Below are 22708 nucleotides of genomic sequence, written 5' to 3' on the forward strand. Positions count from 1 at the left end.
GTCTTTCATTTCCCCTGCAGATTACTTCGACAAATACACTGCCATACACTTGCATTTTATACACAGAGGCTTGAAGACCACGTTGGCTGATCCCGTCGTGCTGTGCATGGCTTGTTTTCCACTCACAAGTGTTTCCGGTTGTGTCTGAGCTCCACAGAACTCTGTGAAAGAAATACTCGCCCACTTTATGGATGAGAAATGTGAAGTCGGTAGCTGTTCATAATTTGCCCCAAGCTTCACAGAGCAGAGGCATTACTGGAATCTAGGTCTGCTGACAATAGGACATTTCCTTTCGTCAATGGAAGAATAATTGTGGACCTTGGCAAAGAGGAGCGCATCTGACAACTGTAAAGTTATTTCAGGGAGAAATGAAGACAAATTGGAATTAAGCTCTTTTAATTATACATTTACCAGTGATCTGTCATTGAGAAAGAACTAATACATGGGGGTATCAATTTTCAGTAAATATAAATGGCAAATAAGGCATTTAATGAATTGCAAATGACAATGTTTCTAAGAGTAGTTATCCATCACGAGTAAGGGCCTTCCCCGTTATTACTCGCATATTTCATTTCCATGAAGACTCTGGCCGAATGGCTTAAAGAGAATACCAGGATGCTTCAGACAGTGCTGGGAGTGGTAGGCATAAAACTAAAACTCTGCTTTATCCATTCCAAACGTGCAGGAGGGACAGGGAGAAGCAAAATATTTGCAGATGGGATTTTAAAAATGCTTGGATAGCTGATGAAAACGTTCAGAAATCTGCAGATTCATCAACTGCAGAGTAGGTTCACAAGCCAACTATCGACAACCCAAAAAGGGGGCGGGGGAGTCTTGGGCAGAAGTAGAAAGCAGAGAGAAAAGAGAAGAGAGAGAAGACAAAGTACTAAGAAAGTATAGCTATATGTCGAAGGCCCCAGTAAGATGCTGACATCCAATTATCTCCCAGCTTTAGCCTGTCCATTCACACAGAGGGAGTATTTTCCCTGGCTACTATTTAACAACGAAATTCTGCTTTGTCTTTGGTTGAAGTCGGGTATCTGTCTCAATCACCTCTGCCTCTATTTTTCAGACAGGGTCTCTCAGTAAAACTGGAGCTTGCTAATTTACTAGACCAAATGTCCAGAAATCCCCAAAGGTCCTCTCATCTAGGCCTCCAAACTCAGGTATTACATGTTCCTACCACAACTAGCTTGTGGATGTGGAGATGCAAACTCAGATCCTTGTACTTGCCAGGCAAGAACTTTGCAGACTGAGCCATGTCTGTCGCCAGATCCTAACAAAGTCTTTTTAAAGAAATAAAATAAAAAAGACACCTTCCCTTACATCAGCCAGCCACCTAAAGTCTCTCTGGTCACCTGAGTGGTTTTTAAGATCATTGTAAAGTCTCTCTATAGTTTGTTCTGGCAGTGCTAGCCGAGAACAAGGAGCAAGGGCAGGCAGACCTAGCAGCATCTTTCAAAGCCTTGAAAGACAGCATGGTTCAAGACGAAAGCATCTACCTGCAGAACTGTAAAAAACAAACAAACAAAACAAAATCAAACCAGAGCTGTGTGGCACACCACAAATGGATTCTGAAATTGCACCATCAAACTGGGTCTTTTTTCTAATTTCAAAGTGCCAAGTTGTTTTGCCCACTTCTAGCAATGTAAGAATGTCTGTGGCCAGCTCTGAAGCAAGCCAAATTGGCATTTTTCTCAAGGAGCCTCGTGAGTCAATGTTATTTATTCAAATAGCATTGCATATTTATGAAGCTAAAGTCTAATTAAATTATATCAGTCATCAATCAGACTCTACTAAGCCTCCTCTCCACAGACCTATTCATGGAAATATGTGAATCCCCAAATACAAATGTTTAAATGCTGAATAATTAGCCTTGTGTCTCTGCACAAACCCTCTGGAGAGCCACCTTGCATTTGGACATGCTCTGTCCTCCACACCTGGGTTTAGCGTCCGTCTGGCCTTCTTACTGCAGCTCTCCTCACCACTTCCATAATCCACGGGGCAGGAAAGTGTGAATGAGCAAAACCCAAGTTTGTTAGTACTACCATTTCCTTTGCTTACTCTCAAAACAGAGGTTTCATAGGGAGAAATGGCTCACTTATAAAATTATTAAAAGAATCCTTCATTCAAAATGGTTCACCGAGTCAAAGTTTGAAGAACATGGACTGAGGGAGGCCCCAGGAAGAGCCCAGCCTGGCCTGCGTCCTCACAGCACAGCTTCCTGCTCCTCCTCGGTGACATTAAAGAGTTCTGCAGCAGAAACAACACCCAGCCCCAGCGCGGTGAACATGAGGAGGGACCGCAGAGAGACAAAAAGAGGACCCTCAGTGACAGATATTTGACTACCATAAAGCAAATCACAAAGCTTCCTCACGCAAAGGGCATGCCAGTCCAGCAGCTGGGAAGCCAGCCGGGGAACCCACGCTGCGCTTCTGCCCTCTCCCATGGGTGGCACGCAGATATTCACTTCCTGTTTCAACCCTAGCCTGTAGACCAGACTCCCTTTGTTTTCTCTGGCTCGCCCTCTGCAGAATAGGACAGAACTGCTCCAGCCTCCCACTCGTAATACTCTTTAAAAAAAAAAAAATTCCTTCTTTTATTGCTTTTACTTTTACTTTTTTAACATTTACTTTTTATTGAAAATAGATTTTTTTTATAAATGTATTATGATTTTTGTTTCTTAGCCCCCAATGCCTCCCACACCCTCCCTATTTCCCCACCTACCCAAATCCACACCACACATTTATATTCTCTCTCTCTCTCTCTCTCTCTCTCTCACACACACACACACACACACATACACATTAAAATACACAGATCCTCAGAAATGAAGTCTACCTCCTGAGACTACAAAATTATATTCTCAGATCCTGCTCTACAGATAAAGTATGCATATAAAGTTTAGGAATAGTATAGTGTATTTATGAAGTATAGAATCTAAAGTATAGCATATTCTATACTTTAAACATGGTATACTAAAATAACAATAAATAGTCATCATTCAAAAGTCTTACGAAAACATAATTTTAACCTGTTTTGAATGACTGCATGTTTTTATCCCTTTAAACCTGGTACAAAGGATATTCTAAACGGTTATGAAATGCAAGTTTTAGGGAGGAAAAAAAAGCAATTGAGCAATTAAATGAAACTGCTGAGCTGAGCTGTGGGATTCAAATGCAGATCCTCGGAGGCTTTGGGGATGAGGTTAACAGCTTTGAAACCAATGGCTGGAACCAAAGCTGTGGCAGGGCCCCTGGGTAACCAGAAGTAATGCAGATGCACACATCATAAGTACACTCACACCTTTCTACTGGCCTAGCCCTGACCCTCAGTAAGATGTTCTCCTCCGTTACCTAAGTGCTCACAAAAGCATGCACAACAGACGCAGGTTGTTGGGGGTCCCGTCCCGTCATGCTCACCTAAAGTTTTAGAACCAATGGGTGCAATGACCAAACATATTCTCAGGTGCAGCTCAATATATCTGTCCTGTCCAACAGGAAACGAAATTATTTAATGAACTTTTATGTGTGTGCAAGTGGGTGACTGATACCATTGATGAGAAGCAATAGGTCCCAAGAGGTCCCGCCAGCCAACATCCAAACTCCCTAACACACAGCACAATTCCAACCCAAAGCAAACTTTCCTGTTGTTTAATGTTTCCAGGTAGAAAAGCGTCTCTCTTTTTAACGTTTCCTTTCTGCCTCCCTGCATGCCCTGTCTGGGATGCTCCGGTGTTCCCTTGGCCTAGGAAAGTTGGTGTGAAAAAGCAGCCAGTGGTGTGACTGAAAAGACCCCCACTCAAGGCAGCTGCCAATTCTCCTGCCTCCGGACAGTTTTGTTACCTGTGTTTAAACCACAACACGCACGCTATGATTTCCTTAAAAGTGGCAGCAAGTGCAGAACGATGATGTCAGAGCTCCAGAGCCGCGCCCCCCCCCCCAGGTCACTCTCTCCTGGGCGAAGTCTCCCCCAGAATGTCCCTTCACTATGGGAAATGTGGTACCTATCATTACAAACAAATGTATGAAGAGAGGCAGAAAAACAACCTGATACCTGTTAGCCAGTCAAAGAAGGCTTACACTGTCAGGAGATCCTACAGGCTTACACTAATGGGAGATCCTACAGGCTTCTGCTAACAGGAGGCTTACACTAAGGTGGATCCTCTCTGTGCCCTCCTCTATTCTTTAACCTCCTTGCCTAGCTACTCCTCAGATGAGCCAGCTACTCCTCAGATTGGCTGAGCCAGGGACTCTGACCTCCCTTGTTCTGAGCATAGAGGGTATTTTGTATGCTCTCCCTGGGCAGCCATTTTTAGGTCGTTCTATCCTAACTCACTGCCTTCTTCCCAACATAAATTTAACTTAACGAAGTACTAAGTCCAAGAGTTCGTTGGGCCCCTCTCCCAAATCTCACAGATGAGCCAATTACCCAAGCAGACAAATACTTTGTTGTAAGAACCAAGCGATTTAAGTGTTTAAATGACATTGAAGAGCTGTGACCGGATACAAAAGAAAAGATTCAGAAGGCTGTGGCTTGCCTTCCTCCCTTTAAAGCTTTCTGGTAAGCTTGGACCAGCTCACATCTAGGTATATTGTGAAGAAAGTGGAAATCAGAGCCCAGCACCACTGTCTGGGAAGCTGTAAGGTGTAATTAGCTTGCAATTTTAGTAATGAAGTAATGATGTCATTCATTCAACAAAGACTTATAAAGTTCCCTGAATAAAGCTGAAATCACAATGTAACAGGAAACCGCAATGCAGGTAACTCTGGAAAGAAACAGGTGACAAAGAGAAGCCTGGCCCTGTCTGGAGATTACTCACTGAAACTACAGCAGAACTCCTCTGCGAAGAGTTGTGTGAAATCACTTCTCTAACTTCAGGTGTCTTCAGTCTAACATTGTATTACCTTTTATGAGCATTGAAATGCCCAGGAAACATGATACTCTGCCTTTATTTCAGGATGGAAAAGAATCCAGCAGTAGAAGGCTCCCATTAACCTCCTGGGCTCCAGAGTGAAGCAGATTAGCAGCATTGACACCTGGCTCAACACTTCAGGAAGAGAGACCTTGCAAACAGATCACCTGTCTGTGAAGTGTTCAACTTTAATGAAGACAGCAATACCCACCCCATACAGAATATGTGTGTATACATACATATATATACATATATACGTACATATATATACATATATATATGTATATTCTCATTGTGTGTGGAGTAAGAATTAAAGCACAGAGAGGTCTTGTAGCTTCTTTATGGCCATCCAGCCAAGACCTCAATCCAGCGTTGCTCCACATCAAGACTCACATTCTAGATTATTAAATGTGCATAGCTCTTTGTGGCATATAAGAGCTAACGTGCATGCCCTCTTCTTTTATAGAGAAAAGCAAAGCAGAGGTAATTATTACTGACCTTCTATGCCTAAGGGTACTGAGGCTCCACAGGTTCAGACTCTGCCAGAAAGTTCCAAGGTAATGATGTAGTAAGGTTGGGATTGAATAACCATCTTGACTCCCCCAGACTGTCTCAGTCATGAAAATACACACTTTGTATTTTTAAATTTGTTTACGTGTGTGGTATGCACATGTATGCAGCTATGTTCACACATCTGATAGCCTGTGGAGGCCAGAAGCTGACACTGGGATATCTTCTTCAACCCCTTCTTCACTTCAATTTTTCTCATTGAAAACATTTTTTCAGAGAATACATTCTGATAATGGTTGGCCTCTCCCAACTCCACCAAGATTCTCCTCACCTCTCTACCTACCAACTTCATGATCTTTCACTTTCTCTTTAGAAAACAGACAACAACAACAGCAACAACAATGATGACAATGATGATGATGACAGTGAAAACGTAGAAAGAGTCCAGAAACCTGCAAAATGTCAGTAAAACAAAATATGCCCCCTTCCAAAAATGAGACTAAAGTCTACCAAAAATACTCTTGAATTTATTTTATGTTGGCCATCTATTGTTGGACATTGAGCCTACCTTTAAGTATAACTAATATATCTAGTGATACTCAATTGAAGAAAACTAACTTTCCCCTTGAAAGTTTATGTCAATTGGAGATAGTTTCCTCTTTAGCACTGGGACCCCATCCAAGTTGAAGCTGTACAGAGCTTATGCACGCTGCCACAGACTTTGTGAGTTCATATATGTATAAGTCCTCTTGTGTCTAAAGACTCTGTGTGTGTGGCATTACCCGTCACCTCTGGCTCTTACATTCTTTCTGCCTCCTGTTCCACACAGCTCCCTAAGTCCTGAGGGGAGAGGTTTGATGAAGACATCCCATTTAGGGGTGAGTGCTTCAAAATCTTTCACTCTCTGCACACTGTCCAGTTGTGGTTCTCTGGGTTGATTCCCATCTACTACAAAAGGAAGCTTCTCTGATGGTGGCTAAGTGAGCCACTGGTCTATAGCTACAGCAGAATGTCATTTAGAGTCATTTTATTGATATGTTTATTTAGCAGAACAGTAGTGTTTGGTTTTTCTCCTAGATCCACAACCTAGCTCATCTTAGGTTCTTGGCCACCCAAGCAGTGTCAGACACAGGTTTCATCTCATGGAGTGGGCTTTAAAGCCAATCAGAGAGTGGTTGGTTACCACCACAACATGTGTGCCACTATTACACCAGCATATCATGCTGGCAGGTTAACTTTGTAGATCACAGGAGTTGTAGTTGGTTAGTATTTACCTTTCTCCTCTAGGAGTTCATGGTGACTTCCTGTTCCATGAGCACTAACCAGTAGAGGTAGAATTTTTGAGTTAAGTGCAAGCTTGACCTCTCTGTATTCAACGAGATACACAAGTGTTGTCTTCAGCCATAGGGTCTCAGCATCACAGACCACCTAATGTTTTGTTGATACAGGGTCTCTCATTGGACCTGGTGCACATCACTTCGTCTAGGAGGGTTGGCCAGAAAATGTCAACAAGATGCTTGTCTTCTCTTCAAAGTATGGAGTCACAGATGTTCACTACCACACACACCTGACTTCTGTATGACTACTAGAGATCCAAACTCAGGTTCCCATACTTAAACAGAAAGCATTTTTTACCCACTAAGCTACCTCCCTAACCTTTCAAATACATGTTTGAAGCATTCCCATCTAAGCTGGGAAAGAACTATTAATCTGTCTTTAAGGTGGATGGAGCCTAAAACACTGTAAACCCTCCTTTAGCAAAGCTATTAGCCACGATGAATTCTGCCTAGTTAATGGTGATGCAGTCGGGCTAATCGCTCTGAAATCAGTAAAGGAAACAGGTAGTCAAATTTTCCACACCTCAGAAGCCATCCACAGACCTGGCCAATGTCCAAAATCAATTTAAGAGGTTGGTTAAGAATGTAGCCCCTTGCCCTGCATTAGGTAACAGAAGTGAACCTTGGTGACTTTAATTACCACCTTTCAAGGACAGGAAGAGATAGCTGATGATCTTGAGGCCCAATGAAAACTCTAGATACATAGATGTATTTTACCTTGGCATTTCCCACCCTCTTTAATCATCCAGCTACCAAACTGAAGAAGCCAAGATACAAGGCTGCTAATGAGTCAAACATCTGCGCCGTGTTTTAACATCACAATATTGTCAACAGGAAGCTTAAATTACTAGCATCATCTGCACGGAGTTTTGCTCAGGATTTCAGTCCGTGCTCAGGAGTAATGACATTGGATGTGCCGATCCCCAGGCCAAGCCTATGTCTGGAACATTGGCTGGGACACATACACAGCTCAGCACGATGCTGGCAAAGAGCGCTGGAAGAAAAAGCAATTCTTTTTCTTCTTTATTTCTGTTTTATGAACAGCAAAATCACATGGCAGCATGAGACACAAGCTACTTTTCAGACAACAGGACCATCTTTGGGAAATGTTCTTTTTATGTTGGATAAAAATCAAACCTAGGTCCTGGGATGTACCTCTCAGTACCTCTAAAGAACTCGCCCAGCATGCACAACGACCTGCCTGGATTCCATCCCCAGCACTGTATAAACCAGTATTATAGTCCATGACTATAATCCCAGAAGTTCAAGATCGTCTTTGGCTACAGAGAGATTTTGAAGCTAACCTAGACTACATGAGTCCCTGTCTCAAACTAAGAAGATGAGAACAGAAAGGAGGAGGAAGAGAGGAAGCTGTGGAGAAGGAAGAGGAGCAAATGGGAGGAGAGGAGGAGGAGGAAGAGGAGGAGGGGGAGTGAGTGAATTGGAGGAGGAGGAGTGAGTTGGAGGAGGAGGAGAAGGAGGAGGAGGAGTGAGTGGGAAGAAGAGGAGGAAAAGGAGGAGGAGGAGGAAGATTGAGGCTAGAAATAAAACATTTCTTTGAAACCATGAAAACTCCAGTTTGGGCATCATTTTACTCCCAGAGTAGCACATGGATAATAGAGGAAACTCCTCCCAAAAGGACTTGTTGACCAATGACAGGAAAGGATATGAAAATTACACATAGGGTAAAACTGTAAAGCTGGGATAGTGGAAAGTGTTGCTCATCCACAGAGCCACACTAGGAGCAGAGTCCAAGGACATCCTGTGCCTACTCAGTGTGATCACACACACACACACACAGAGAGAGAGAGAGAGAGAGAGAGAGAGAGAGAGAGAGAGAGAGAGAGAGAGAGAGAGGAGAGAGAGATGGGAAAGGACAGGGAAAGGGAGGCAGACAGACAGACAGAGGCAGACAAAGCAAATTCAGTATGTTTGCCTTTTCTGAAACACTGGACCGCCACCTAACACACAAATTTCCCTCATAGTAGGTATTTGAAGGCCCAGAAAGATGTCTTAAAGCACACTAGAACCACAAATTGTTGGGCTAATGCAATGGCTCAACAGGCAAAGGCTTTTCATGCAAAGCCTGATTATCTGAGGTTGGTCCCTGGGATCTGTACCATACGAGGAGAGAACCAATTCCCAAATGTTATCCTCTGATTTCCACACTCATGCCATAGCACATTCACACACACACACACACACACACACACACACACACACACACACACACAATGTAATTTAAAAGGTTTTGTAAGGATCGGAGAGATTACTCAGTGATAAGAGCGCAAGCTGCTCTTCCTGAAAACCCAGGTTTGATTCCTAGCACCCACATGGTGCCACACAGCCCTGTAGCTCTCATCCTAGAGGATCCAGTACCTTCCTCTTGTCTCCATAGGCACCAGACAAGCACCCCACACATGAAAATAAACATGAATACATATTTTAGAAATCTTAAAAGAAATCACACTGTACTCCCCAAAATGGAAATATTTCCCCTGAATAAGAAATGAAGGAACAATGAATTCTTGTCTGAGAATTGAGGAGACTTAAGGGGACATCCTCTTCACAGGGTCCCACTGCTCAGGACATGGTACTTCTGTCAGTATGACCACTGGTCTTGCTTTCATTTTAATTGCTGGTCCCCAGTGTTGTATGGAAACAATCTGTTTGCATGTTTGCATGCATCCTAAAGGATTCTGCCTTCCTTAAGGGCAGGGAACAAATTTTATTTCTCAGTGCCTGCCTTGAGATTCTTAAGGTGTGAGATAAATATTTGTTTAACTGAACTGACTTTGGGGTCCTGAAATGTAGTATGTTTTCGCTGATGCTGTCTCTAACCCAGTGTTTGCAAATCAAACACAAGGCTCTCATTCTCTCCATCCACAAAGATACAGAAACATCTCTTCGTAGGCTCCTAGTTCGTGGAGTCACCTAAATGTTTATCATGTGTCTATAAATGTACGCCACAAAACTGATGTGACTATTACTTATAACATGTATGTCTTATCTGCCTCTGCCAAGAATTAAGAAAGCAAATGTCTAAGTCTGAAGCTTTCCAACTGTCAGTGTGCCACCCATCAAACACATAATAAAGATCCCCCATTGAGCTCAGAAACTTAATCATTTACCCAAACAAGCTTGAGGACCCAAGTTCAAATCCCCCAGAAGTCCTGTAAAACTGGGTGTTACATATAATGGGAGGCAGAAACAAAATTTCCAGAAGCTCTAGATTGGCATGTGCATGGGGCAAACAACAAAAGACCCCGTCTCCATAAGGTAGGGAGTGAGAACCAAAGCCTGAGTCTGCCGTCCCCTAACAGCCAGGCACATTTCTGGCTCTAATGACATGCGGGATACTCTTTAGCATATAACCCATGCGGAGCTCCTCGAGGGCAGAGGCCTGACCAGGGTTGTTGTTGAAGGAACCCTGACTTCCTTCTTTTAGAATTTAGACGATCAATAAACATCTGTTGTATGAGTGGGGGAGGGGACAGTGATCACCAATGGCACAGTATTTATGAATAACCTGGGTTTTGTTCTTAAATATCTTAAACAAAAACTGCCCACATTAACATGTGAATTGTTGAATACAGTAGGCAAAGGCCTCTGTATTCAACAGGTATGGAGGGAAATAGAACATAGGTTTATTTTCAGATGGAAGATTCCAAGTCGATAAGACAGCACCAATGCTTCCCAGGAGCTGGCTTCGCACAGTGCTAATAAAAACATTTGATGAAGGAATAAACAGAGGATCCAGAGGTCCGAGCTCCGGATCTGCTATGTCATCACTGATAAAAAGCAACATGACCTAGCTACCTTCTTACTTAGAAACTGTGGCCAAGCCATATGTCCTTCTGTCAAATCATTCTAAGGAACAGAGATTCTCAGAGCTTTGTTTGTCTTGCCATCTATACCAGCCACTCTGTGACGGTTTACTGGCCCAATTTGATGGATTTAATTTAAAATGTATTTTGAAAAAAAATGTTAACTAGGAACATTGTTCTGTGCATTCAAACACACACACGCGCACACACAATTAAAAAAAATGAACTCATAACTTCTGTACACTAAGGAATCAAAATCAAAGTAACTTAATTCATTAAAAGATTTATATAGCTAAATTTTAATTCCTTGAGTGGTATCTGGGCAAACATAATCTAAAATAACCAGTATAGTTTTAATCTCATATATCCAATGAGCTTTAATAAGCAAAGTAGTTCCCAGTAGAACTAAAGCCCAGCTATTCACTCCTCTGTGCGAGTGTGTCTGCGTGTGCCTGTGTGAAACTGTGAGTGAACTAATTATTTCAGGATTTCTTTTTTATATTTAATCAACAATGTTGCCAAAGAAAGTCACCCTTCAGAAATCTGCCTATCCTGGTTTATAACTTATAATAAAATGAAGCTTTGCATCTGATGGGCTTCAGGGTATAACATTATACTGTCACTTTTTAAATGCTCTAGTTATAAGTAAGAGATAGTTTCCATTATAAAATTTTTTCCATAGTCTGCTTACCTAGTTAAAAACATTTGCTATATAAATGGTCTTGCCAATTCATAGGCTAGAAATTATTATAGACAAGTCTTTGAGAATATCAAAGTAAGTTTATATTGGCTTCAGTAACCTTCCTCATTTATTCAATACTTGCATCCACCAACTAAAAGTATTCTCACTGGACAGGGCAGTGTAATAATAATGTACCACCTCTACAAGGAAATCACACACACACACACACACACACAAAATTAAAACTTTAAACCCTGACAACCTGCTTGTCCAGTTGGGACTGTGTGTATTGATTCAAGCACTGGCCTGCTCTACACAGCAGGAGAAAATGCAAATGGGGCAGAAAGACAGATCCAAAGAAATTCCTTAAGCTCAAATCTCAGGTAGATCATAGTGGATCTTTCAAAGATGCACCTTGGCTCCAGCCTTAGAGCCTTGATCCTCTGGTGGGGGTGGGGGTGGGGAAGCTTCTGTAAAGAAGCTTGGGAATCAGATCTGCCCTGACGGGGTGAGGTAACCCTCTCTGACCTCCTGGAAGCCTGCTGTGCTTGCTTCTCAGAGGCGGGCCCACACCTTCATCCTGAACAGCAAGCTTCCTTTCATTGTGGACTTTGCTTTCAGTTTCCCTAGGAGCCCTAGTCAGGGGAACTTCCCTGTCTGTTCTTTTCTGAAAACTGGAAAAATACTGAAATGTCATTCTAACCTGGAGGACTGGTTAAGCATGATGTATTCGGTCCAAATAGTGGGGCTCTTCTGCCTTTGAAAAGAAGGAGTTAGAATGACATGTACAGACCAAAGCAGGTCATACACATGTATGTATGTATGTATGTATGTATGTATACATGTGTGTATATGTGCATGCATGTATGCATACATGTATATATACATGTATGTGTGCATGTGTATAAGCATGCATATATGTGCTAACACTTATGTATCCAAGGGAAAGTGCAGGAATTTTCAAGGAAAGAGGAGTGAAGAGCAGTGCCTGTAGCAAGTGGTATCCAGTAACAACAACAGCAACAGCAACAACAACAAATTGTACTTTCCATGTGACACAGTCTTTTAGTTATATATTGAGTATAAATTGTGTGACTAAAAAATAATAACTTGTCTAAGGTTATTCAAAAGGAATGTTGAGGACTTTAGGATCTTAAGTAATTATATACCAAAGTGAGTTTAGAGGTAAACTTCCTTAACGTTCATGACTGGGATTTGGAAGTCCATGACCTCTCAAAGTGGTATGAAACTGGTTATGTGTTTGGGTACCTTCTGGAAAGCATGAAACCAGGACATGGCTGTGTGTACGTCTGAAACTCCAGTAATGAACAACAGAGTCAGGAAGAGCCCCAGATGTACGGCTCAGCTAGTCTGGCCTAAGAGGTGTTCTTCAGAATCAGCAGGAGAGCCCATCTCCAAAACAAGGCACAAAAGCAAATGAGAAAGGCAACCTAACAAGGGTCTCTGGTCTCCATGTACACCTGCATGGAAGGGCACACACACACATACACACACACACACATACACACTAATAAAGGGCTCCAACCCAATTTATAAATATTCCTAATACCAGCACAGGAAGTCACACCTGAGGTTCTGAAGCAAGAGGCTTACAGTGTTGAACCCTTCTGAAGTTCAAGTTTGAGCAAAGTTGTCTAAGGAATAATTCTGTTTCCTCTGTAGAAATGAGGCACTTATGAAAGCTGGAGTAAGGGAGTGGGCAGACGGAGAAGTCAGTCTTATGGGTCTCTGAAGGGGAAAAGTGGAAAGAGTGGGGTACATCTAGTCTCAATAAAACAAGATTCAGTATGGCTTCATCTGTTCAGCTTAAACTGTGCGAACGACTCCCTAATCACAGCGAAGCATTAAAATAGACTACAAGGAGCCGGAGAGATGGCTTGGCAGTTAAGAACTTTTGAAGGTCCTGAGTTCAAATCCCAGCAACCACATGGTGGCTCACAACCACCCATAACAAGATCTGACGCCCTCTTCTGGAGTGTCTGAAGACAGCTACAGTGTACTTACATATAATAATAAATAAATCTTTACGATAAAACAGACCACAAAACTCTTGTTTTTATGCTGAATATTAATATATAAATGGATCAAGATTTACATAGAAATGTGGCTTCTGGTGACTTCTGTGAGATGAAAGTCCCCTTGAGTCACCATACAAGAATGCCTAGAACCCATCAGTACCTCCCTTGACTCCACTGGCATTCTCCAGTTTCACAGAGACCTGCATTTAGAGTCAGGTGTGACTCAAGGGAAGAGCCAGGAGATGTGCCTACGCTGGCAAAATGAGAGATACTATTGGTGGAAATTTGGCATGATACCTCCTTTCTAAATGTGCTTTTCAAGTAGTTTATCACCGTCAAGACAGGCCAGTTGGGGATTTAGTACGCAACTAAAGTTTCGGCTATCCCTGAGTCCGAGTCCTGACATTACCAACTATGCAGGTTTCCCCAGCAAAGAAACTGAAGGGAGTTTAATAACCCACCAAAGCACTAACCACATCACGTAATAGGAGTGATAGCTACCTATGCAAGCTTCGTAGTAGGCACAAATCAGACAAGGGCTCCGTGAGAGCTTTGCAATTACACCAGGGAAAGAAGATAGACACAATGAAGATGGGAGGCATATCATAAAATTCCAAAATGATGATATGTAAAAGCTCTACAGTTGGGGTGAAATGGCGTAGAGGTGTGGACATCTCTAGCAGTGCTTCTGAAGGAGCGTGGATAAGTGAGAACTTAAACAGGTCCATAAAGACTATTAATAGTCAAAGGACAGTATGCATTGATTTACAGCTATTATTGGTGAACATTGGGAATGATACCTCCTTTCCAAATGTGCTTTCCAGATGGTTTATCACTGGCAACATCACAGCCAAGAGCTAGAAGGAAGAACCAGAAGGGTAGCTGGTCAGAGGAAGAGACGAACAGACTGACAGAGCACGTTAGGCTGAAGGCAGAAAGAAGCCTAAAAAGGCAGTGAGTGAGCTCTGATGAGCATGTGCCCCTCACTCCACTTGACATGCTCTCCATCCACTGGGAGGTCAAATCTCGGATGATACACCTGCTGGAACACAGGAGGATCAGCACGCTTTCACTCCTTCACCCAGCTAGTGCGCATCTGAGAGGCAGGGTCTGAACCAGAACCAACGCTCAGAGTCACTCAGGCTACACCCAGAGTGTAAAGGAAATTAGATGTTAGCGTTGGGTACAAAACTGGGGAACAAGCATCTAAGAACTCATTGGAACTTCTTATAAGCACGGCTCATTCTTACTCAAACACACATTTTATGTACGGCAATATCCCAGCTATGTTGTTCGATGGGAAAGTATTCACTGAGAAGTCCATTGATCACATTGATATAATGGATCGGTCTAACCTTCATTAGCAGTGTCTATTGCATTGCTACTGCACTATGGCTTTTCGCCCTTGGAATCCTCAGAGCCTAATTTAGCTTCTTATCCACCTGTGCCCATGCCAGCAACACACTGCATGATTTCAGAGACCAATGTGTTTTTTTTTTCACCTGCCCTCTGAACAGATCTAATTTTCATTTCCAAGAAAGCCAATCCAGTCAGTTAATATAATAAATCCTTTAAAAAATACTTTCTCCCCCTCCCTTGGATTTAGGTTTTTAATATCAATTGGACTCCTCAGTAACAGATATGCAAGACATGACATCTGGACCTTCCCAGAAAGGCAGGGGCTAACCTTTCCTCTGAATACCCTCAGTAGTCAAATGAATTCTAGTCCCACCATGGAGTACCACATGTCTCCTGATTGTTTACTGCCCCCATTCCCCTAGCCCACAAATCAAAGAACTGGATTAAATAAGAAATAAAAAAGATTGGTGTCCTGTAGCTACAAGGTGGAGAAGAGGTGTGTCAGTTTGGTTGTTGTTGTTGTTGTTGTTGTTGTTGTTAACCAAGTAATGATGAGCAGCATAGAGAGAAAGAAAGACACAACTTCACGGTCAAAAATTCTCTTCTAGAATAGTCAGTCAGATATCAGATTCTAGGATAAGTACTTCCACCTATCAAAACACAGGTAAGTGCTCATGCTCACACCACACATACACACACACCACACACATACATAAACACACAAACACACATACATCACACACATACCACATACATAAATAAACACACACACATACATCACACACATATACATACATGCCACACACATACATCACACACGTACCCACACATACACACACACACATAAAATAAACAAACTTCTTGACTTTTTACAATAAATTTATTGCCTAGTTTGCCTTCAATTTTAACGTGTCCACATTGTATATACAATCTTCCTTTGTCCAAGGGTATAACTTACTGGGAAGACAAGACGTTTCCTATGGGCATATAAATACTTCTAAAACTGAGGCTGGATAAAAACGTAGACTAGGAAACAGAAAGGGTATTTCCTCTTCAGGAATTTTAAATAATAAATCAAACAGGAAATGATTAAGATGTATTGATTGATTGACTGATTGAGTGAGTGGGTGATTGAAGCTGATGTATTTGGTTACCGTTCACCTGATGGACACGTATTACTCCTACTTCCCAAGAGCCCAAGGGCGATGGTATTATTACTTCCACTTCACAAATAAAGAGCCCAGGGAGAGTGGTGTGGGGATTCCCAGCTCACAAGATGCCCAGGGAGGGAGGTCTTATTGCTCCACCTTCCCAAGAGGCAAGCAAAGGCTCGAAGCTGACCTAGCTATTCAATCGGGGATCACACTCAATTCAAACACTGCTGTGCACATTTTAAATGCTCATGAGAGCTGAAACCATGCGTTTCCAAGCATGAGGCCTACCACACAGCAGGACGTCATAGAATATTTGCTGTATAAAATATCACCAAACCCTACCAACAGCTGCATTGAAGGGCTTTTGTAAATGCCATCATTTGAACAACATCAATGTACAAAATTAAATCGTCAGGCAGATTCTTAACAAGGGTAAGAATTCTTCCCAGTCTTCCCTGCTATACAGTCATTGACTTCTGAACAGGTCCTTAAAAGAAGAGTTAATGCAATCTGTCTGCTAGATAATCTATCCTTTAGAATTATAATAAAATTAGTAGTCAGTGGTTAGACTGAACATACAAACCAAAAATCAGTTTGTTGTTGAATAGAATAACTAAAGTCAAAATTAAGTAATTCCAGAATGAACACGTTTGAAGGGTCAGGAATTTCATTAAAAATTCAGTTGCTTTCCCCCTCTTATAAGGAAACAGTTCTTTAACGACAAAAGAACTTAACAATAATGCAGAAGGACACATATCCGAGCCAAACTCTCCCCCAAGTTTAATCATGGCTATTATTTCTGAAAAAGAAAATGGCTGAGGTCATTGTAGTCTATTTCGGGGTTAGCATGCGTTGGTGGTATTTTTCCCTGGCTTTGAGCTCTCTCCACGTTACCAGCTAAATGTTATGGGTTTTGCTATGTGCCCTTTCAAATCCCATTCTTTTTAATAATGGACTTTACACAAATAAAGCAAATTCCACTTTTCTTTCCTAACAACTCCAGATGGAGTCCACACTCAAAAGAGAACTGGTACTTGCTTTTCTAAGAAAGAAAAAAGAAAAACTTCTTAAAACAACACGGCATGGCATGGAGCTCCTATCTGCATAAAACACTATGTGGCTGTCCAAAAAGAGCGCTGAAAAATGAGTAAAACAGTAAGATTCATATTGTTCATTTGACCAAACTGAAACACTGGAATAATGTATGTATTCCATCCAACATAGAAACATGGAAAATGCCTAGACGCAAAACCCCACACATGGGTCCTCCTCCTTGCCTTGGTAGGGTTTGAGAGTTGAAAGGTCTGTATGTAGTCAGGGAAACCCTGATGGACCCAGTGTCCAGAATTATCAAATAACGCAAGACACTGAATTCACAGAATTGCACACTCATTTCAGCTAGGATTAATATTTCGCTGGCTCTCTGAACTTAACCCTATTCTATTTGACTTGTTTTGTTCTAAGTTGCTATCTTTCTGAACTTTTAGTTTTCTTTTATTCTGATTTGCTATCAAGTCCCATGGAATAACTCGACCACTAACAAGCCTCTCCGCACACCCTAGTGTGAGAGGGCGCCTTGGCAGTGCACACAGACTGTGGAGTGCTGGCTGCTGAAAAACGACTTAAGCTCTGTTTGTTTGTTTCTCTTATTTTATTTTTTAGAAAATCGACTTGCAAGATCAATGTATTAAGCTTTTATGAAAGAGGTGAAATAATTTTAAACACAGACACGCAGTGAGTTTATTTATTTAGAAACTTGTTAAACGGAGTCTGGGAATTCAAATATTCAATGTTGACATTGTACAGAACTGGCCAAGAGCCAGGACCTGGTCTCCAGAGGGACCCATTGGACAAGGAATCCAGGCCTTTCTCTCTTCCCACTTGAACTAAAAAGGTAGAAGCCATTAGTTACAGCCACAGCGGCATCTGAACCACACTCAAACAATCTGCCCCAACCAGGGCACTTAAAAGGAGGGCCAAGAGTGCTGCCCTCTTCAGCACTGAGCTCCAGTAGCGCCCCACACCTGCAGTTTTGTAAACAGTACCCCCCCCATACACATCCTCCCTAGACCCCCAGCTCCCCATCCCATGCTGAAACTTCTCTGAAGTTTCTTGCAAGGCAGGTAAGTAAAAACACTTAACTTTTTTTTTTTCCTCTGTATATATTAAGGGCAGGGATACCAATGCAGACAAACTAGGGTTCTGGAAGAATTCTGCCCCTCTCTGGTGCCTCCTCTCTCCTCCTTGCTGTCCTCTCTACACAGTCAAGTTCCTTGAAACTCCTCAGGAGGCCAGAAGAGTGGGAAGAGAGAAAAATCTAATTTTAGAAAGAGCATCCTGGCTGGTGGGGTGGGGAAATGGTCAGAGAACTATTGGTTCGCATCAGAAGGAAAAACACAGAAATGCCTGGACAGCAGCTTCCGGTCCTGAAAGGGTTAAGCACCACCCCAGAAAATAGTGCATGGCATCTTTGCCTGGGTCTGCCTCCTGCAGGCCCATGCCCCCACCTCAGAGCCCTTCCCTCAGGCCTTAGGAAATGCCCTGCCAGGGAGGAGGAGGCGGTGCACAAGAATGTTCCAGAACCGGGGACAGGACTGTGAAAGATTTACCCAGGGTTCGCATGTGTCTACACTGCTGTGGTAAACAAGGCTCAAGGCAAGCAAGCGGTGCACCAGACGCTAAGCACCCTGGCGTTGAAGAAGGGACTCACTGTTTAATTAAATCCTTGAGCTCAAAACTATGCTCTGAAGGAACAGACCTGATCATTCCTGTGACTTTCCCTGCCCAACTCGGAGGCCCCATGAGGGCCAGGTTTCTCTACACCCAGAAGTTTGGAAATGAAGAGTAGGGGATACCATTAACTGTAAAGGATTGAGCTCTGTCTAGCCCCTGGTATCTTAGGAACCTTAGGGATGAGCTGGTGACCAGACAAGTCAAGTCTCTCTCCACCTTGAGGTACTCCCAGGGGATGCCACAAGAGAGGAGTCCAAAGGTGGGAACTCCCCTGAGTTCCTCTTGTTCCTCTAGCCAGGGTTAGACCCAGCCAGAAGTCCCCAGCTGTGGCCTTCCTGCTCTGGTCCATGCTGTAGCCTCTATTAACCTGCCCTGTACTTCTAAAAGCAAAACAAAATAAACTGTCAAAAGACCACAAGTTTAAAAAGAAACTGCTTACAAGACCCATTACCTGAGAGAGAAAGAGAGAGAGAGAGAGAGAGAGAGAGAGAGAGAGAGAGAGAGAGAGAGAGAGAGAGAGAGAGAGAGTCTCCTGGAAAGACTTAATTTCTATTTGACAGTCATTGGGTGTCAGTACAGGGGCGTAGGCCCAGGGCCACAGGGGGGGGGGATTTGTGAGTGGGGCTATCCTCAAAAATTACAAGCTCACTCAGAGGACACAGAACAGAGGCATACAGTCGCCAAAACCTGAAACTCACAGTCCCCGGCACACAAGGCTCTGCAGCTAATGAACCATCCACTCCCACGGTGTTGGGATGAGGGGAGAATGAAAAGCATAATTAACCTTCCCCTAAACACAGATCCAAAAGGGGGTGCGAACCGCGGTGAAATGGTGCCTCAAAGTGCCAAATGAAATAAAGAAACCCTAAGCCAGCCAGGGTAATACTCAAATAATGGCGAACGCCGCCCTGCCTTTCTGGAAGAAGCCTCAGCCTCCGTTAGGAGAACTTTTTTTTTTTTCCTCCTGCAAAGCAGTCTGGAATAAACAAATAAACATATACTAGAAAGCAAGTCTCTATTTTGATGCAGCTTCTTAAGGGTGAAGGAGCTCTGCCTAAACACGGCTGTAAATTAACCCTAGAATCCTGAGTGCTAGACTGCGAGAGGGAATTTACACGGGAGGCCGAGCACCGGTCCTACTTCGGTGCCTGTTCCCAAACAAAGCTCAAATACAGAAGTAACAAGTGCCTCCCGTCACCGCCCGGGTTTGGATAATCTCATCGCGACTTCCGGGGAGACCTGCAATAAGGGGTTTTCTGGATGCAATGTGTTCATTGCTTGGATTGGAATCCCGCGGGCTGGTACTTTGGCAAAGTGGGGTGGGCTACCCTCCAGTCTTTTAGGCTCTAGACATGCATGGCAGACCCCACCCCACTTCCTTCCCCCACCCCCGCCCCCACCCACACCCCAGGAGAGAGGCAACTGGAATTTCTGGCAAGGCCCAGGTGCTGCTCCAGCTGCCCCACACACCCCAAATAAAACGGCGGAGAAGTCTCCTGGCTGCCAGAATGAACTTGCCTTATTTAGTTTTCTTTTCTCGAAGATGGAAATGTAAGTCAAAGGTTTTAGGCAGTGCATATGTCAGTTCTCTTGCTTTTCCCTTTTAAAAAAACTTTTTACATTAAACCTTTCCGTCTTCCCGTACAGTTTACAACGAAATTATTAGTTTCAAGTATTGGGTAAAAAATAGGTACTATAAATTAGACCCAAAATAGTGCACGCAATCTGTTCCTGTAACATCAGGGAGTATTTTCAAGGTATGTGGTCTCTGGTCTCTAACCATGGGCTTTAGCCAAGATCAAACTAAACTGACATCCACCAAAGATGCACACAAAAGAAAAGGAATAACCAAGTATGGGCGAAAGAACTATTTGTGTGCGGTTTATTTCTCTAGCGATGCTTACGTTTGCCACGATTACGGTAAACTGGTTTTGTTTTGTTTCAGATATGCTGGTTACATTACCTCTTCCTAACTCAGGAAGGGGAGAAAAAGAAACAGTGCCCCGCAAACAGCTAGGTTTCCGTTGGATGATTGCACCGCAGGGGTCACCAGCCACCTCCGCCACGCGCAGTTCGGCAAAAGGAAATACCGCTTTAAAATACAAAAATCCGTAGTTCTGATATGATTTCCTTTATTGCTCAGACGGTAGCTGGAAAACTGCACAAAGCAGCACCCGTGTCTCTGGAAGGCTGCTTCCGAAGCAGTAAAGTCCTGCTAGTGGGAACCTGGGGCTCAGCAGGAAAAGTTCCTTAAGGCTGGGGTCCTGCTCTTTAGAGAGCACATGGGCATCCTTATCCGACACGAGACAAAAATCAATGTGTCTCACATGCGGTGACTGACAAGTCTCATCAGATCAGAAACGAGTCCCAGCTTCTGGACTCAGTAGTGGGCTACAGGGTGTACAGCTTGCTTAGCAATTAAAATAGCTAAGGCGCGCGGGGGAGGGCGGGGGGCGCGGCGATCCTTAAGAAAATTCGAAAGGTTTTGCGTTCTGCTTTCGCTTCGTCGGACGCCGGGCAACCAGGCAGGGTGCAAAGCCTTAGGCTTTCATTTCACAACTTAACTGCTCGGTTGAAACGATCTCCCCGCCTCCTCTCAAACACACACACACACACACACACCTAACCTTTGAAGTTTCAAGGCCATCAAGCATGTGTGCATGTATTCCCTCTCTGATGAAAATAAAGACACCGGGCTCAGTGAAAAGCCAACAGGAAAAACAGATTCGCTGGTGCACTTTACACTGTTGCAACGAAGTGAAATGAGCCGTAGGAGCAGAGAAAGAAGCCGGCCGACTGACCGAGGAGGGAGGCCGATGGCCCCGTGTTTAGGCTGATCCCTGCGACCCGAGTTCCGAGCGAAAAGACGCGGCTAGAGAGTGTGTAGGTGCAAGACACGAGTGCCGAGTGGCTGGAGCTCTGGAAAGGCGCCTGGGAGGACGGCGTCTCGCCGGGCATTACGTTGCATTCTCCATACAGGGAATGCAGGGGGACTGCTACTGTAGCCGGCGCCGCTGTGCCAGATCGAGCCCCGTGGTGCCACACGGAGCGCCTCCAGCCCTAAATTCCAATGTGCAAGGGAGGGGGGGCGGAAGGATGCGCCTGGGGGGCTTCACTGGGGAAAACATACTACCCACATCCTATCTTTCGTCTCTCTGATCCGAATCAAAACAATTAAGAGAGTTCGAGATTCCTAAAGTCCAAGTGTGAGAGGCATGGGCGGCCTGGCCGGTCCCCTCCCGAAGCAGCTTTGCTAGCCGAGGGAGTAAGTACACTTCAGGCTGCTCGCCGGTTCCCTTCATAGCTGGGCTGAAGCATTTGAAGAAACCCAGTTTAGACGCCTGCTAGTCCCTGCTAAGCAACGCTTCCCACCCTACCCTGTCCTGGAGTGTCACCAAAGCCTTCGCTGAAAGCGTGGGGGATGGGAGTCCCATCCTCCGTAGCCCCAAACCCCACTGCCCTAGACCAGAGTGACCGAGGCTGCTCCGCTCCGGGCAGGCAGAGGGCGCCGGGGAGGACGAGTGACCCGGGACCCCGGCTGCACCCAGAAAGAGAGCGACAGACTGAGCTGCGCCCCCTCGGTGGCCCCGAGTTCCGACAGCCCGCCCCCTGGGGGTCACTGGGCGCCCTGCCAGCCCGGGCTTCTCGGGTCGGAGCGCGCCCTCCCGGCCTCGCCGTGCAGCGTTCTCGGCTGGCCGCGCGCCCTCCACGCTGGGGCCCGAGGACGCCTGCGCGGCCTCCGCTCTCCCCCACCTGCCGAGTGACTCTGCGGAGCCCGGAGCTCGGCGCTGCCGGGACTCCCCGCCCCCCACACACACCGGTCTCCAGGACCGCGCCCCCCACCACCACCTCTGCCTCCCCTTCCCCGGGGCTCCCGCCGCGCCGCACACGCCGCCGCGTACAAGGACCGAGCGCACAGCGCCCACTACCGCAGCCGCGGCTCGGCGCAACGCCGATCGCCCGCGCAACTTGCAAGCGGCCGCCTCGCAACTTTTCCCAACTCCTTCGCGGCCGGTTGTCGGCCACAGACACCGCGGCTCCCTCGGAGCCCGCCACCCATCCCAAACCCCAGAAACAAACAGAGCTTCGGCAAGGCGCCCTTCCCCTGCCCGCCCCCCCCCCCCGCAACCGCCCCCCCCCTCCTCCCGCTCC

At 44.6% G+C, this 22708-nt stretch overlaps 1 protein-coding gene across 4 annotated transcripts in view; it reads right to left on the bottom strand.

Annotated features, from left to right (window-relative positions):
* The window catches only part of Mecom (MDS1 and EVI1 complex locus), a 564089-nt gene that overhangs the window by 540869 nt on the left and 512 nt on the right, over nucleotides 1–22708 (bottom strand). The window lies entirely within an intron of this gene.

Source organism: Apodemus sylvaticus, chromosome 4 (genome assembly GCF_947179515.1).
Source record: "Apodemus sylvaticus chromosome 4, mApoSyl1.1, whole genome shotgun sequence".
In the NCBI taxonomy this organism is placed as follows: Eukaryota; Metazoa; Chordata; class Mammalia; order Rodentia; family Muridae; genus Apodemus; species Apodemus sylvaticus.